This window comes from Pipistrellus hanaki, assembly GCF_964339955.1.
Source record: "Pipistrellus hanaki genome assembly, chromosome: X".
Classification (NCBI taxonomy): Eukaryota; Metazoa; Chordata; class Mammalia; order Chiroptera; family Vespertilionidae; genus Pipistrellus; species Pipistrellus hanaki.
Genome location: NC_140524.1, coordinates 19,669,290 through 19,684,259, shown reverse-complemented (window position 1 = coordinate 19,684,259; position 14,970 = coordinate 19,669,290). Strand labels below are relative to the sequence as shown.

The following is a 14,970-nucleotide window of genomic DNA, read 5'->3' as shown; positions in this document are numbered from 1 at the left end:
TTATCATGCATTTTACTGCTTGTCAACTTGATGGCTGTAAAGGACTGTCTTTTTTTGAATTTAATTTAAATTCTTCTCTTTACTAGTGAGGGTAAGTACCTTTTTTCAGATGTTTATAGATGAATCAGGTTTTCCCTTCGATAAGTTGCCCACTCATATTCTTTGCACATTTTTCTAATTGAACATTTTGTCTTTTTCATACAACACTTTTTAGCTTTCATACAATACTTTTTAGCTTCTGGACATTAATACTTCCTCATTTATAAGAACTAAAATAACTTATACGAGCCAGTGTCTTGTTATTTTAAACTAGAGGCCTAGTGTACGAATTCATGCACTGGTGGGGTCCAGGTGGCCCACTCCAGATGGGGGCCATTGTTAGTGGACCGGCTGAGGCTAGGAACCATGGGCAGGGCCATCCAGGGCGAGGGACCACAGGTATTTTAGTCATTGTGTTGTTCGGTCTAGTTGCATATTACCCTTTTATTATATAGGATTTTCTTTGTGGCACATTTTCATCAGAATTTTTATTTTTAATCATGTGAAATGTATCAATGGTTTCCATTCTATAGTTTTAAGAAATCCTTTCCTATTTTGGTATCATTAAGATAATCTTCAAAATTTTCATAAGCAAATAATTTTTACTTTTAACATTTAGGTCTTTATTCTGTCTTGAATTTACACTTCTGTATAGACTGGGGAAGGGAATTTTACTTTCTTTCATGAGTTTGTTTCCAGAATTTCAATTTAGTTCTATTGGTATATTTGTATATTCCTGTACTAATATTTTTATTAATATGGCTTAATAACAGTTCTTAATACCTGATAGAATTTAGCCTCTTCATCTTATTTTTCTTCTCAAAAAAAATCTTAGCTAGTTGTTTTCATTTCTTTTTCTATACAATCTTTAAGATATTTGTCAAGTTCCATGAAAATATCTGTGGGGCTTTATTGGAATTGTACAAACTACAATTAAATTATGAAGAGTTAAATTATTTATGATACTGATTTTTCTAAACCATTAAAATGTTCTATTTATCTTATTATTTATATTAGGCCATTATATTATTCAACAAAATGTCATAATATTTCCTTAAAAGACATATTTTGTTAGGTATATCATTAGATTTATTATGGGTTGTACTACTAAGTGAATGGGATTATTTCCCTTTCAAATTTAGAAATTTATCTTGCAAGTAAACTCTAATTGTAGTATATATTCATACATTTCATAAATGGTGATGGAAAGAATACCTTATGTGCTTGAAAGTAGCTGACATCCAGAGCTTACCAAATTAAAATAAAATTTGACCTTTCAATAAACAAAATAGGATAATTCCAATTATGTTTGAATATTGCTTTTTAGTTAGTAGTCTATATTACATTGTTTTTTTATTTCAGTAATTAAAATTTTTCCTATAAAAGCTTCTATTTTTCCTACATGGAACTCACTCCATTGTGTTAGTTCTACATGCAAAGGTTTTTCTTATTGTTCTTTAGAATATGTGTTGGTTCTTTATTTGCATTTAATTTATATTCTTATTCAAAGTTATGTTTTTTCTCCTTAGAAGATTTTGGGTTTAGAGGATATATGTACACACACACACACACACACACACACACACACACACCCCACATGTAAATACACTTCATCTGTTTTTTTTAATATATAAAGTATTTTTTTTCTTGATATTATTTTCTTTGCTCTGCACTTAAATTCCTTCCTAACTGTTCTCCTCTTCTAGTAATCCTGTCCTTGCTTTAACAATTAACCTTTTTCATCTTTGAAGACAAAGATGTCTTTGTTTTCTTTATAGACAAAGCAGGGCTTTTTTGTTTTGTTTTGTTTTGTGTGTTTTTGCTTGTTTGTTTGTTTGTTTGTTTATAATTTTCCTCTTATCTTAGACCTATGTTCCTTTTCTTAGAAATCCAGTACTTATTGTGAAAGCATTATCTCCTACCAACTTGGTATTACATACATCTGCATATTTAACATAATGTGTATTCTCTGTAATGAGCTCAATAAAAGGTGAAATGGATCCATAACCACCTAAATATTCATATCTATAATCACCATTCACAAGTTTCAAGGATTCCTTGAGTTGATATCATTCTTTGGTTTTTCAATGCACTTTTAAAATCTTCTTGCAATGATTTGTTCAAAGATTAAATTTTTTTCAGAGCAATGGTTTCCTTCTATTCTATGAATGAAACTACAGGAACCAGGGCTTTCATTTTTAAATAGTTTATTATTTATTGGTGAAAGTCATAGTTATTTATATTTCCTTTTGTTTTTTCCTTTTCTTTTTTATGCTTCTTTTCCTTAATGTTTTCCAAAATAACTTTTTAAACCAATGGGGTTGTTTAAAAGGAAAGTAACTTGCTCTGGCTAGTTTGGTTCATCAGCTCGTGGACTGAAGTGTTCCAGGTTTGATTCCAGCCAAGGGCATGTACCTTGGTTGAGGGCACATCCTCGTGGGGGGAGGGCGGGAGGCAGCTGATTGATGTTTCTCTCTCATAGATGTTTCTAACTCTCTATCCCTCTCTCTTCATCTGTAAAAATCAACAATATATATATATTTTTAAAAAGGAAAGTAACTTGATAAACTTTTTACTTGAATACAGTCAAGTGAGGGTACACATACTCTAATGGGGTATTGATTATGTTTAGGTGAGATAGGAGTGAATTTTTGTTATATTGTATTTGGAAATATTGTGCCACTTCATCACAAATAGGAATGAAGCATTATGTGACCCAATTCTTAGGGGTAGGGATTATGTGTTATGTTTTCTGTATCCCCAATATCTTTCACAGTGTTAGGCACAGCATCAACACCCAATATATAAATCCATTCATGAAGTGGCATCGTAGCATGCAACCTGAACCAGCTGCTGAGAACAGTTTGGAGGAAGCTGTTTTTAGGAGTAGTGATTCTCCAGGTACCCTGTACACTTCTTAAAATCCAGAAGCGTGATCACCACTTAAGAGCTAATAATTGTAAACTCTCACATATTAAGTATATATTTGTCTATGTACTGTACACTGTCCATTATGACGACTGTATAATTGTAGTGCTAACATTTTATCCATTTGAAAATGAAGAAAATGAGAACATTTGGAGAAGGTAAATGATTTGCCCAAGGGCACATGATTAGCAAGTGATGAAATCAGGATTCAGAGTAAAGTCTAGGTGACCTCCTCTTTCCTACTATCTTCCATTTACTTAAGCTATTTGAACATCTCTAGGTCTTAAGTTTGTGTATTTTTTCATTTTTAGTTTTCATGGTAGTTCTGATTCTTAAGAGACAGTAAAATAGAGAATTATTAAAAGCATCTGATAGAGATATAAGAAAGGAAGCAAATAGCTCAGGCTATTAGCCTAGTTCTCCAAAATTTAAATAGAGCTGTGATGCCCAAACCGGTTTGGCTCAGAGGATAGAGCGTCAGTCTGTGGACTGAAAGGCCCCAGGTTCAATTCTGGTCAAGGGCATGTACCTTGGTTGCAGGCACATCCACAGTAGGGTATGTGCAGGAGGCAGCTGATCAATGTCTCTCTCTCATCAATGTTTCTAACTCTCTATTCCTCTACCTTCCTCTCTGTAAAAAATCAATAAAAATATATTAAAAACAAACAAACAAACAAATAAATAGAGCTGTGAGAAATGACCAATCCCAGAGAGTCGAGCAGCAGAAATTGACCCTATTTGTATGGTCGCCAATCATCTTTGCAAGTGTTCTAACACTTCTGCCACTATTGGTTTGCCCTAAACCATCACATAGTAGGATTGGTTGGCTGTTTCCAGAAATGGCACCATTGCTTGTTGCTCACCGGGCCTGATAGACAGAATTGACTGTAAGGACAGTGACAATCTCTGAAGTATACTAACCTAATATGAAAGCGTACGTGTATTCGCAGTTAACATTACTAATGCTATTCCCATTGAATTTTTAAAGACTTTGTAAAATAGTCTAAACCTTAATGTTATTACAGAATAAAAAAGCAACTGCTGCCCTAGTTTCATAACAAATGCAGGTCAAATACATTTGAATTGGGAAAAGTAAATTTAATTTGCAGGTTTCTGTTTACATGTTCTGCTCTATTTTCTTTTATAAATTAGTGAAAAAAAGTTCAGAGGGCTTTTTTAGTTCAAACATTTTTGTTTGTTTGTTTGTTTCATAATGGTAAATCAGTCTGCTCAGGCAAACAGAACATCAAAACAGTAACAATAAGGAGTTATCGTTGGAAGGAGATCCAATTTACACATAAATATACCCACTAAAATTTGAATGAAATTTTATAGAGGAACAAAGGTGGCTAATGTACTTGTTGAATCTTTTGAAGCAGCTTCTAAATAATAGCTGCAGAAGTATACACAGATTGTGCCAACTCTAATCAATCTTATGTATTTCTTCTGCAACATTATCAAATACATTTCATAGGAGGGTAGAGCAACAGAAAAACTATGGTAGCTGAAGTCAAGTATAGCTAATTTTCTGGTTAATAAATATGCAATCTACAGAATTCACCCATCCATAGTGATTAGCTCTGATATGGAAGACAGGTTCCCAGCATGCATTGCTTCTATGGGTTTTATGTTGATGGTATGGGCTTCTCAAATCTAGATGGATATAAAAGATGGTAGCAGTATGTGAGAAAAAAGCATATTCTATTTTATATTCCAGCATTAAGTATAATAGGAAGGCAATTTTTCATGCCAAACCTGGTAGGAGGGAGCCCAGAGTAGGTCTCAGATTCTCCTGTAAGAGTTAAGAGCTCAGAAAAGCAGATGGGGGAAGGGTGACAGCATGGAGAACAAGATGGGAACCTAATACCTACAGAACCAGCAAAATCAGAAGATGACAAGGTCTCAGAGATGAAGAAAGCAGAGGTAGTGTCTCACAGGCTTAATTATCAGAATGTATAATATGAGCCCAGAATTCAAGTTTTCAGAGCAAGTTTCCCAGAAGAAAGGCCACTCCGACTTTAGCTTTTTTGAGAATCCCTGAGTACAAAAAGAATGAAGGATCTGGGGCTGATACCCACCCACACCCTCACACCATCCAAACTAAGAACTAACATAATCATTTAGAACAGAGTGGGCATTGGGAGAGTTACAGTGAATGGACAGAAAAATAGATGTGCACACAGACTTTAATATGAAAATTCTTGGGCACCGAAGAGCAGTGCAGGACTGGTTAGGGTATGTACTATGTAATCACAAGTTTCTGGGTTCAAAACCTAGCTCTGAAGCTTGCTATCTATGTCATACTAGACAAATTACCTAACCTCATCTCAAGATATGGGAAATGGTACTTAATTCCTATGACTGTTATGAGACGAAAATGTCTCTCAATGCATCTAAAACACTCAATGAAATGCCTTCATCATGGCAAGTACTCAATAAATGTTAGTTGACATTATTCATAAATGACCAAAATCAAAACACTACTAACTCAAAAGGTGGGGGGGAAATTGGAGAACATCTGTAATACCGTCAATAATTTCATAAAGATCATGAAAAGCAAAATCATTCCAAAATTTTCCTCCCAAACTACTTGCTCTGAATTTTCTTAAAAGTAAACATTCTATTAACTCCATGCCAATCTCTCTTGCTTACACTCATGTGCTTTTTCTTGAGCTATGCTATTCTAATACTCCCTACCACCACATCTACCTGCAGCTAGAGAGGACATATTTCCTACCTGTATAGAAGTGTTACCTGCCAACTTAAAAAATGAGAGAGGACTCACAAAAGTAATGTGGAAACATTAAGGAGGCTGAGGGAAAATATTCTAGAAGAGGTAGGTATACAACCTAAATTCCCTCTTTCTCCTTCTATATTGCACCCTTGATGAAACCCCAACATGAGTTAATCCAACTCTCTAATGACTCCATGTCTGCTCATAAGCAGCATAACATGGTTAGGAAAACACACAACCATATTGTCTGTTTCCTTTTAAACTGATGAGTCAAACCTCAAGTGTGGGCTTTCTGTGTGGTCTGCCATCCTGCTCTCTTCCCCTAACCCATTCATTTTTCTGCTCTCTTTGAGAATATTTCAAAATTGTTTCCTCTCTTCTCATACCTCTAACTCTCCTTTCTTCCTCCTCACTTAGCCTCTGATTTCAGTGAAGAAAAAAAAGCAACTAGGATAAATTTTACATCTACCCACAACCACATTTACAACAGCATCTGTACCCATAGAATCCGCTTTCTCTCTTGTTATCTGTTAAAGAAGAATCCTCCATCTTCCAAGGGCAACCCCCACCACTAATGCACCTGTTTTCTGTATAGTATTATGACATTATAGCAATTACCTAATACTATAATATAGGTCTATTTGTTTACTGTCCAGCTCCCCATTAGAATATAAAAAATCCTTGAGTATAATGTATCCTGCAGCAAATAGTAATACCTGGCACTTATTATGTACTCAGTGAATATCTGTGTAATTAACCAAAAATGAGAGGAGGAAAGAAAAATATGATTTCTCACAGTGAAATTTCCTTTTTACACACTTATAGTTATCTCCTTCTCTCCCTGCATCTCTCATCTTTTTGATAGAAATATAATGTCTCAGGAGTCTAGGTTTTTAAAAAGTGATGCTCTTCAGGGATGTATACCTTGGGCATCCATGTGAGTCATGAATACCATGTGAAGCCTGCATAGAATATGATCTTGACTAAAGAGTGCCCATGAGTGAGGCCCTAACCACAGAGCAGGGCCAGCCAGGGATTATGGGAAGTATGCTTACCAACCAAAGTTCTATTTAGGATCAAGATCCAATGACAAGAAAGCATTTTAACTTCCTCCTTTCCTTGCCACTGAATCCGAGGCTGTGTCAGGGAAAGTTCAACACTTGAACACCTACAGAAAGTATTCTAGTGAGGAAGTACATGGCTTGTATATACCATCTGCACAATACTCAGAATGCCAGCCAGTATGAATAGGGAGGGACCTCTAGCTTGCCCTCTCTGTCTATGAGTAGGATACTCAGTTTCAGAGCACTGTGGCCAAGATGGATGAAGAACCAAATCAAACAATGAATGTAGAGGGGCTTGTTATTAGATAACAGGCATGATAAATACACCAAAGCAGCTGTTAAGAATATGAACATGAAAGAAGAGAAAGGGAAATGGGGAGTGTGAGGGGAAAGAAGGTTTAAGAGGTGGAAGAGGGAGAAAAGAAGATAAATAATTTAGTTCTATATGTCTGTGTTGAATATAATGTACTGAAGATTGCAAATATGACTACTGAACTCTGTAACTGGAAGTCAACAGTTTAGACATCATGGACAAGTCCTTTTCTTTGTTTGGGCTTCATCAGTCAATGCAGGGAGTTAGCATCTTAGGTGATCTCCAAGGACCGTCACATTTCTGACGTCTGTTAATACATAACCTTTGCAGTTACTAGTTTGCTAATCTAGGTCAGTGGTGTCAGCAGGCACTTAGGCCAATCAGGAAACAGTTTGGAGCTTTAGCGGATGTCCCTGAAAACAGGCAGAGACTCCCAGTGCCAAAATTATTTTGGACCTCTAATGGAGCCTTAGCTGCCTTCCCATAGCTCCTATCTTTCTTCCCAAGAATACATGCTCCTTGAGACCTACTCATGTACAGGTCTCATTTTACAGCTTATTTTTCCTGAGAAATTAACAGCACAAACTAAAATTTGTTCCTCAGCTCAGAATGAAGCAGTCCAATGAAGTTCAGCCAATTTATCCTTGAATAATTTTTTGGCTCTTTAATGATGAATTATTTTGAGCACTTGGCCCCAGAACCTATTTCGCAATGACTCAATATAAATAAGACCTCTCCTAATCTTTGTTCCTGGCCTCTTCTGAACTTTCATAAATCACATCTGATCCCTTGGGAATGGCCTTTGTAGTCTTCATTTGGGAGAGGATCCAGCATGGAAGGTACCACACTTACAGTTCTTATGGACCATATCATGAAATCAACCAGAGGCAGATATCACCAGATAAAGAGAGCCTGGACTAGGAAAGCAGGAAACAACCATCTCTTTGTTGTTTCCTTATTTTTAAATCTTTTCAAGTTAACTGGTATGGATTTAAATCACTTGTTCACATATAGCCTTGTAATATCTTATATTTCAAAGAGGCCCATGGTACACCAGAAAGAATAATAAGAATACAAAAGACCAAGTAAAATTTTGGATCTACTGCTTTACACACTTTAGACAATTTACATAACCACTCTGAGTTTCCTGATTCTCACCATCTCTAAAATGGTTATGATAAAATATAACAAAAGGAAATGAATAAGATATCTTAGTCCACAGCATAGCACAGTGTCTGGTACATATATGTACAAAAATATTAGCTACTTGCTATTGATCGTATTAAATGAAATAATGTCTCTGGGCATGTTGCATAAAAGAAAAAAAAACTAACCAAAGTGTGTTTGAAAATACCTGATTCCAATGTAAGAAAATAAAAATTTGCCTCATTTTCATTACAGTGCATCCTCATCCTCATCTACTAAGTGAGCAAAAAGCAAGTATTCACATTTATCTAAAGGAATTAATCACAGGTGGAAGCACAGATTTAGGCACAGGCTGCAGAACCATTATAATAACTGAAAACCACCTAAATGTCCAAAAAGAGAGGCTAGCTGAGAAAATTTTAATATATACATAAAGTTGACTACTAGGCAACAATTAAAAAATGATGCTCTGAAAGTATATTTATTGACAGAAAAAATATGGCCAAACTATACTTGAAAGAAAGGTTAAGAAATAGGTGTTTTTTATGCATTATAAATCTATCTGGTATGAATTTTAACAAACATTTTACATTGGAAATAAAATAATAGAGATCATATTATATGTATTAAAATAATAGAGATTGTATTATATTTGATTTTCAAATATATAGTGTATATGTTAAAATATTTAGATACATTTTCAATAACTTTACACTAGAAGGTAATTCTGCATGGTACAAATTGTAGTGAATTTCACTTTTTATTTGTATTTAGCCAAACTCTTGTTTTTTTCAATGATTTTTTAAAAACAATGATCTTGTATTTTTGTTCAAAACAAATGAACAAAAAATGGCAAATAAGGTCCCTAACCATAAGTCTCTAATTCTCTCAAAATAGTAGAAACTTCATTTCCAGGGCTGATATGCTGGTTTCTGGAAGTCCTGAGCCTCCCAGAAAGCACACAGACACCTACCTACCTGCTGCCCTCTAAATCTATTGTCAGAGAGACAAAGGCAGGGATATTTCTTGCTTTCCCTGATGTAGGAATTATGCCATCCTGTCGGGAAGAGGGGAATACAGAATGACTGCTTAATGAGTATGGGATTTCCTTTTGGCTTGATGAAAATGTTTTAGAAATAGATAGAGCTGATAATTGCACAACACTAAACATTGTAAATGCCACTGTTTGTACATTTTAAATGGTTAGATTATATGTTGTATGAATTTCACCTCCATAAAATAAAAATAATTAAGCTATGAACACCAAGTGCAGGTAACTTCATTACATATGTAGAAAATTTGCCTATTTACTTTTGTGTGTCCAACATGCAAATACTCTGCACATCTAGATCAAACTTTTAAAAGAAGCCTCTTCACTTTGTTTCAGGGAGATGTATATTATTAATCATCATTATCATAGTCATAAGGTTTTAGAACTGAAAAACAGCTCATCCACCTCCTTTTAGAGAATAGATAAATGATGTTAGAGAAGACTCAAAGATATTAATTTACAAAATAAAATTTAAAATTCAAGTGTCCATGGTCCCATATTCTTTACATAATAATCCACTACTATTATTTTCTTCATTTAATTTTTTTTGGTCCTCTTTAATATTATTTTTAAATTAGAGGCCCAATGCACAAAATTCATGCAAGGGGCCTGGCCCTAGCAGCTGTGGTGGTTTGCCTTATCCCTTGCAGCCCCAGCTTCATACAGAAGGTACTTTGGCTGTCTGGTCTAATTAGTATATTACTCTTTTATTATTATAGATTATTTCTTCATAATTTTCTCCTATGTATTCTTATTTGGACATTGAATTCAGTCTATTCCCTAAGTCCTTTATCCTTATTTGCTTCCTATTATTTTCCATCATTTTGCCTTTTTACTTCCAAATTATTTTTTAATGTTGACTATCATTTTTATTTTCCAAGGGCTTTTTTATTTTTCATAATATCCTGTTTGTTTCTTTGTTTTTGTTTCTTAAAAAATTTTTTTTTCAATTACAGTTGACATACAACATTACATTAGTTTCAGGTGAACACCACAGTGATTAGACATTATAAAACTTACTAGAGGCCCGGTGCACAAAATTCGTGCACAGGAGGTCCGTCAACCTGGCCTGCATCCTCTCACAATCTGGGACCCCTTGGGGGATGTCTGATTGCTGGTTTAGGCCCAATCCTGCAATCAGATATCCCTTTAACAATCCTGGACCGCTGGCTCCTAACCACTTGTGTACCTGCCTGACTGATTGCCCCTAACCACTCTGCCTAGACTCTACACACTGCGGCCCCTGCCACCTTGGCTTTGTCCAGAAGGTCATCCAGAAGGACGTCTGGAATGACATCCAAGGTGGTTCGGCTGTCCAGCCAAATATGCATATTACAGTTTTATTATTATAGATATTTATTGCTTAATCAAATTCTCTGCCTCATGCCACTTTCTATAATAGAATTTGCTTTCTCCATCCAAAAATCCTTTGATATACTTGTATTTTTACCTTGTGTTTTGAAAGTATAATCTAACAAACTCATCCTTGTTTGTAACAGTTATTTCAGGTAGATAAGTAGGTGATGGGTTGTGGATTAACTCAGTAATGTTCCACACCTTCCTGGCTCCTACCACTTTATACCTGGGAAAGCTGAAGATCTAAGTTTAATCTAAGTCTCACAAACACTGTCATTAACACAGCAGTTTCTGTGTCTGTGCCTCTTACACTGCCCTGACTCCATAACCCAGATAGATTATTTATTTGAAGGACAAAAGTAATCTTTCCATCCATGGCCAAGAAAATTATACCTTCCCAGTAGTTTGTACAGATTAATTTCCTAGGAGGCCCATTACTGAATGCTTCTTGAATGTGTCTCTCCATAGTTGCACAGTAAGGTTGTCACTGATCTATTTGGAATCAAAGAAATATTGACATGACAGAGGCAACAAAGATCTGGGCATTTTGTTAACTCATATATCACTGATTTGGAGTTTTTCAGCCCCTCCATTCAGCTATTTGGAGTCGCCAGAATGGCAGGTTGTTGTTTTTTGTTTGTTTGTTTGTTTTAAATATATTTTATTGATTTTTTTACAGAGAGGAAGGGAGAGGGATAGAAAGCTAGAAACATCAATGAGAAACATGGACCAGCTGTCTCCTGCACACCCCCTACTGGGGATGTGCCCGAAACCAAGGTACATGCCGTTGACTGGAATCAAACCTGGTACCTAAAGCAGTCATATTTTAGTACAAAAAATTAAAATTTAAAAGCTATCAAGACTACATCATAAAATTTCCAAAAGCCTCCTAATATTTAAATAAAAAGGGTGATAGTAGAAGAATGTCATGTAAGGAAAAATATTCTGTAAGTAAACTACATCTAGAAAAAATTTACTTTAGAAAATTAACTTTCATTTGTAATGCTAACAGCAAAACACCCATGTAAAACATGCATGGTGTCAAAACAAGCCAAAGGTAAATCATTTGGGCAAAAAATGAAAAAGGATCCCAAGTCAAATTTATAGCAAGGATTCCTTTATTAACTTTTGGTCGAGAATATGTTTGTATATTTTCAGAAAACAACTCCAAGACCATGTGAATTCCTGCAACAAAGAGGAATTGACAGGAGTGCTCCAGCCACGAAGACAGAAAAGAAACAATCCAGAGATGGAAGATGCTTACAACGCCTTGCCATATTAGCAGTCAACAGCTGTGAGTCACTGCACGTTGCCCAGGACCAAACCAGAGAGGGTCGGACCTCCATTACCACCATTTGTCCACCCTTCAGAACTGAAATATAATTTCTGAAATGTACACATAAGGAACTGTTTGACATAGAAATTAGGACTCAAAAGAACTGTTGGCCCAGAAAGAAACTCACTATAGACTGATTTATTTGCCTCTCAGCATAATAATTATTGCTTGTCTCATTTTTGGTTCTTATAAGTGTATTTCTAGTATCACATGAGCTCACTCATCTAGGGGAAATGATGAACAACATAGACTGATGAAAAAGAACAGACACAGAGACAGGGAAGCATTGATCATACTGTCGGACCTCAGAGGGAAGGTAGGGGAGGGTGAGGATAAGGGAGATAGATCAACCAAAAGACTTGTGTGCATGCATATGAGCCTAACCAGTGGTCACGGACAACAGGGGGGTGGGGACATGTGTGGGGAAGGGTTTGGGACAGGATGGGGGGAGATGAGGACAGATATGTGATACCTTAATCAATGAAGAAATTTAAAAAAAAAAAAAACACGCCAACTCATTGGCACTGAAATATAAATGTAACCAGTATCCAACTCAGTTCTCTGATCTTGGAACATGATTCCCCTGTCATTAAACAATGTGCTACAGGGGAAAAATGTTGATTTTTTACAGAGAGGAAGGGAAAGGGATAGAGAGCTAGAAACATCAATGAGTAACATGGACCAGCTGCCTCCTGCATACCCCCTATTGAGGATGTGCCCACAACCAAGGTGCATGCCCTTGACCGGAATCGAACCTGGGACCTTTCAGTCTGCAGACCCACGCTCTATCCACTGAGCCAAACTGGTTTCAGCAGAATGGCAGGCTTTAAAAACATGCTAGGAACCGCTGGCATTCTGAGGAGTTTGGATACATTTGGAGACAATGATCTGAATTAAATCTGGATCCCAGCCTACAAAGGTTTACCCACATCACACCAGTGAAACCCTTTATGTTGGCCTTGGGATGAATGTATTAAGCTTCTGCACTATAATATCGGTCATCATAATCATAACAATAACTATATCTTCAAGCACCATGACCATGCTAGGCAGTGTAACATGAAGTAATTTACTTAGGCTAACAATGCACCTGCATGACAAGTCCCCACCCAGTAGAGGTTCCTAAAGATCAGGAAAATGGCTACATTACTACTAAATGACTAAGCCAAAATCTGCACCCAGATAGTTTTATTAGAAAATGACTATTAATAATGATCATGAAATTAGCAAAGCTTCATTATATGCTTACTATGTAGTAGGCATTTTAGCCAATGTTAAATTTGCATTACAAATCTGTTATGCAGATTCTTCATGACTTAATAATATTACTGTCTTGGTTTCCAGAGTTACAAATCTGAAAGGCACTAGAAATATTGGAGATTTGGAGACCCAGAAGGCAAAAAAAAAGCAGAGGCCATCCTTTGGTCTCCATCCTTATCCAATGATATCAAATGGTAGCACAAATCCATGCCGCAAAGGCAACCATTTGAGCCTTAATTAAAACACCCAGCTACACAAACATTTCTTGTAAAGTTGAGTCATAGAATAGTTGAGCTAGCCAGAACCTTGACCAATCACCCTGATTTGTAGAATAGAAACCAGAAGTCCTGAGAAGGGGAGTAATGTGTTTTCATCACCTCACACAAAATCTCAGGGTTTTACAAGCCTTTCAGAGTGGCATGTGGGGACACCCCAACATTAACCAAGGATTATTAGGATACTCTGTGATAATGTGGCAATTAATCCAGAACAGGCCCTGACCCTTAAGGAACTCACTGTCCACTGAGAGAGACAGAGAATTCACAAACAACATGCATTCAAGCCAAGAAGGAAATTCAATGGCCAGGCTATGTTAGTTCAGAGGAAGAAAAATTCTTTCAAGTTGGAGACAGGGAGTCAAGAAAAGCTTAGCAAAGTAGAGGATATTGACAAATGACAGGTAAAATGATGAGAAAGAGAAATACATTGAAGTCAACAGGTATAGCAGAGGCAGAAAACTTCAGGGTGTATTCAGAGGGGTACAGTTTGGCTGGAAATGAATACAGGTGAAGGAGACAGAGGGCTGTTGAGTTGCTATGGAAGCCCATGGGCAGAAAGCTGAGGAGGATAGACTGTGCCTTAGCTGCTGAAGTCTGAGTACAAGGAGAAGTTTGTTAGGACTGGATTTTGGAAGGGTTTGCCTGGCACTGCACTACAGTAAATGATCGAGGGAAAAGAGGCCAGAGAGGAAAGATGCAGGAAAATGGAAAAGAGGTAGGAGGATGTTTGTTCCACCAGCAGACAAGAGGTAAGGACAGACTCCCTGAAATGGGGTAGGGTCTTGGGAAGTGTAAACAAGTGGCTGCTTGGTGTACTTTTCCTTCTCTTCCACTAGATCCACACTTAATTGCTAAGTGGCATTTAAGTAATCTGCAGCAGGAAGTAGTCACGTTATATACACCTTACACCTTAAAGATTCTAAATCCCTGAAGGGACATGACCACACAGCTTCTGAATATTCAGTCCCTCTACTCTGTTCTATGTTTTGCCAAACTGGCATAATTGAGCACCTTTTGACATCTTCAAATTGCAAATTGTATGCCTTCATCAAAATATTTCACTAATTTCCTTTTTCAGAGAGGAGCTTGGGGGTGGGATCTACAGACAGAAGCCAGTCAGTTCCGAATAGCAGTCCTTAATTGTCTGTGATCACTTTTTTCCTGGGTGATCAGTTCTTGCTGGGGCTTTTTGCTATAGCATTCCTCAAGCAACCTACCTCCTAGGATTAAAGCTAACAAAATAAACTACTTGGCATGCAATTAAGTATGTCCATTCAGATGTCAGCAGTTACCAACTGAATCTCTGCAAAAGTAGCTGGGAGGCATTTGACAGAGGAAGATCTTCCATGTTCCTAGAAGCATAGGTTTAACCTACTCAGAGCAACATTTGCAATATTCCCACCAGTCAGTGACAAAGGCTGCTGAAAATTAATTTGGAGGATTTTGTTTTCTTTCCAAAGATGAA

General features: G+C 36.5%; 1 protein-coding gene and 1 pseudogene across 11 annotated transcripts in view; one reads left to right on the top strand and one right to left on the bottom strand.

The window, feature by feature from the left end:
• FGF13 (fibroblast growth factor 13) overlaps window positions 1-14,970 on the bottom strand; it is a 521,462-nt gene that overhangs the window by 374,505 nt on the left and 131,987 nt on the right. The gene's annotated exons all lie outside the window — the stretch shown is intronic.
• Window positions 2,874-14,970, top strand: part of LOC311615396 (choline/ethanolamine transporter FLVCR2-like) — a 31,739-nt pseudogene continuing 19,642 nt past the window's right edge. The window contains exon 1 of the transcript in view: window positions 2,874-2,940. The product of the transcript in view is annotated as a choline/ethanolamine transporter FLVCR2-like (transcript). The remainder of the gene's footprint in view (window positions 2,941-14,970) is intronic.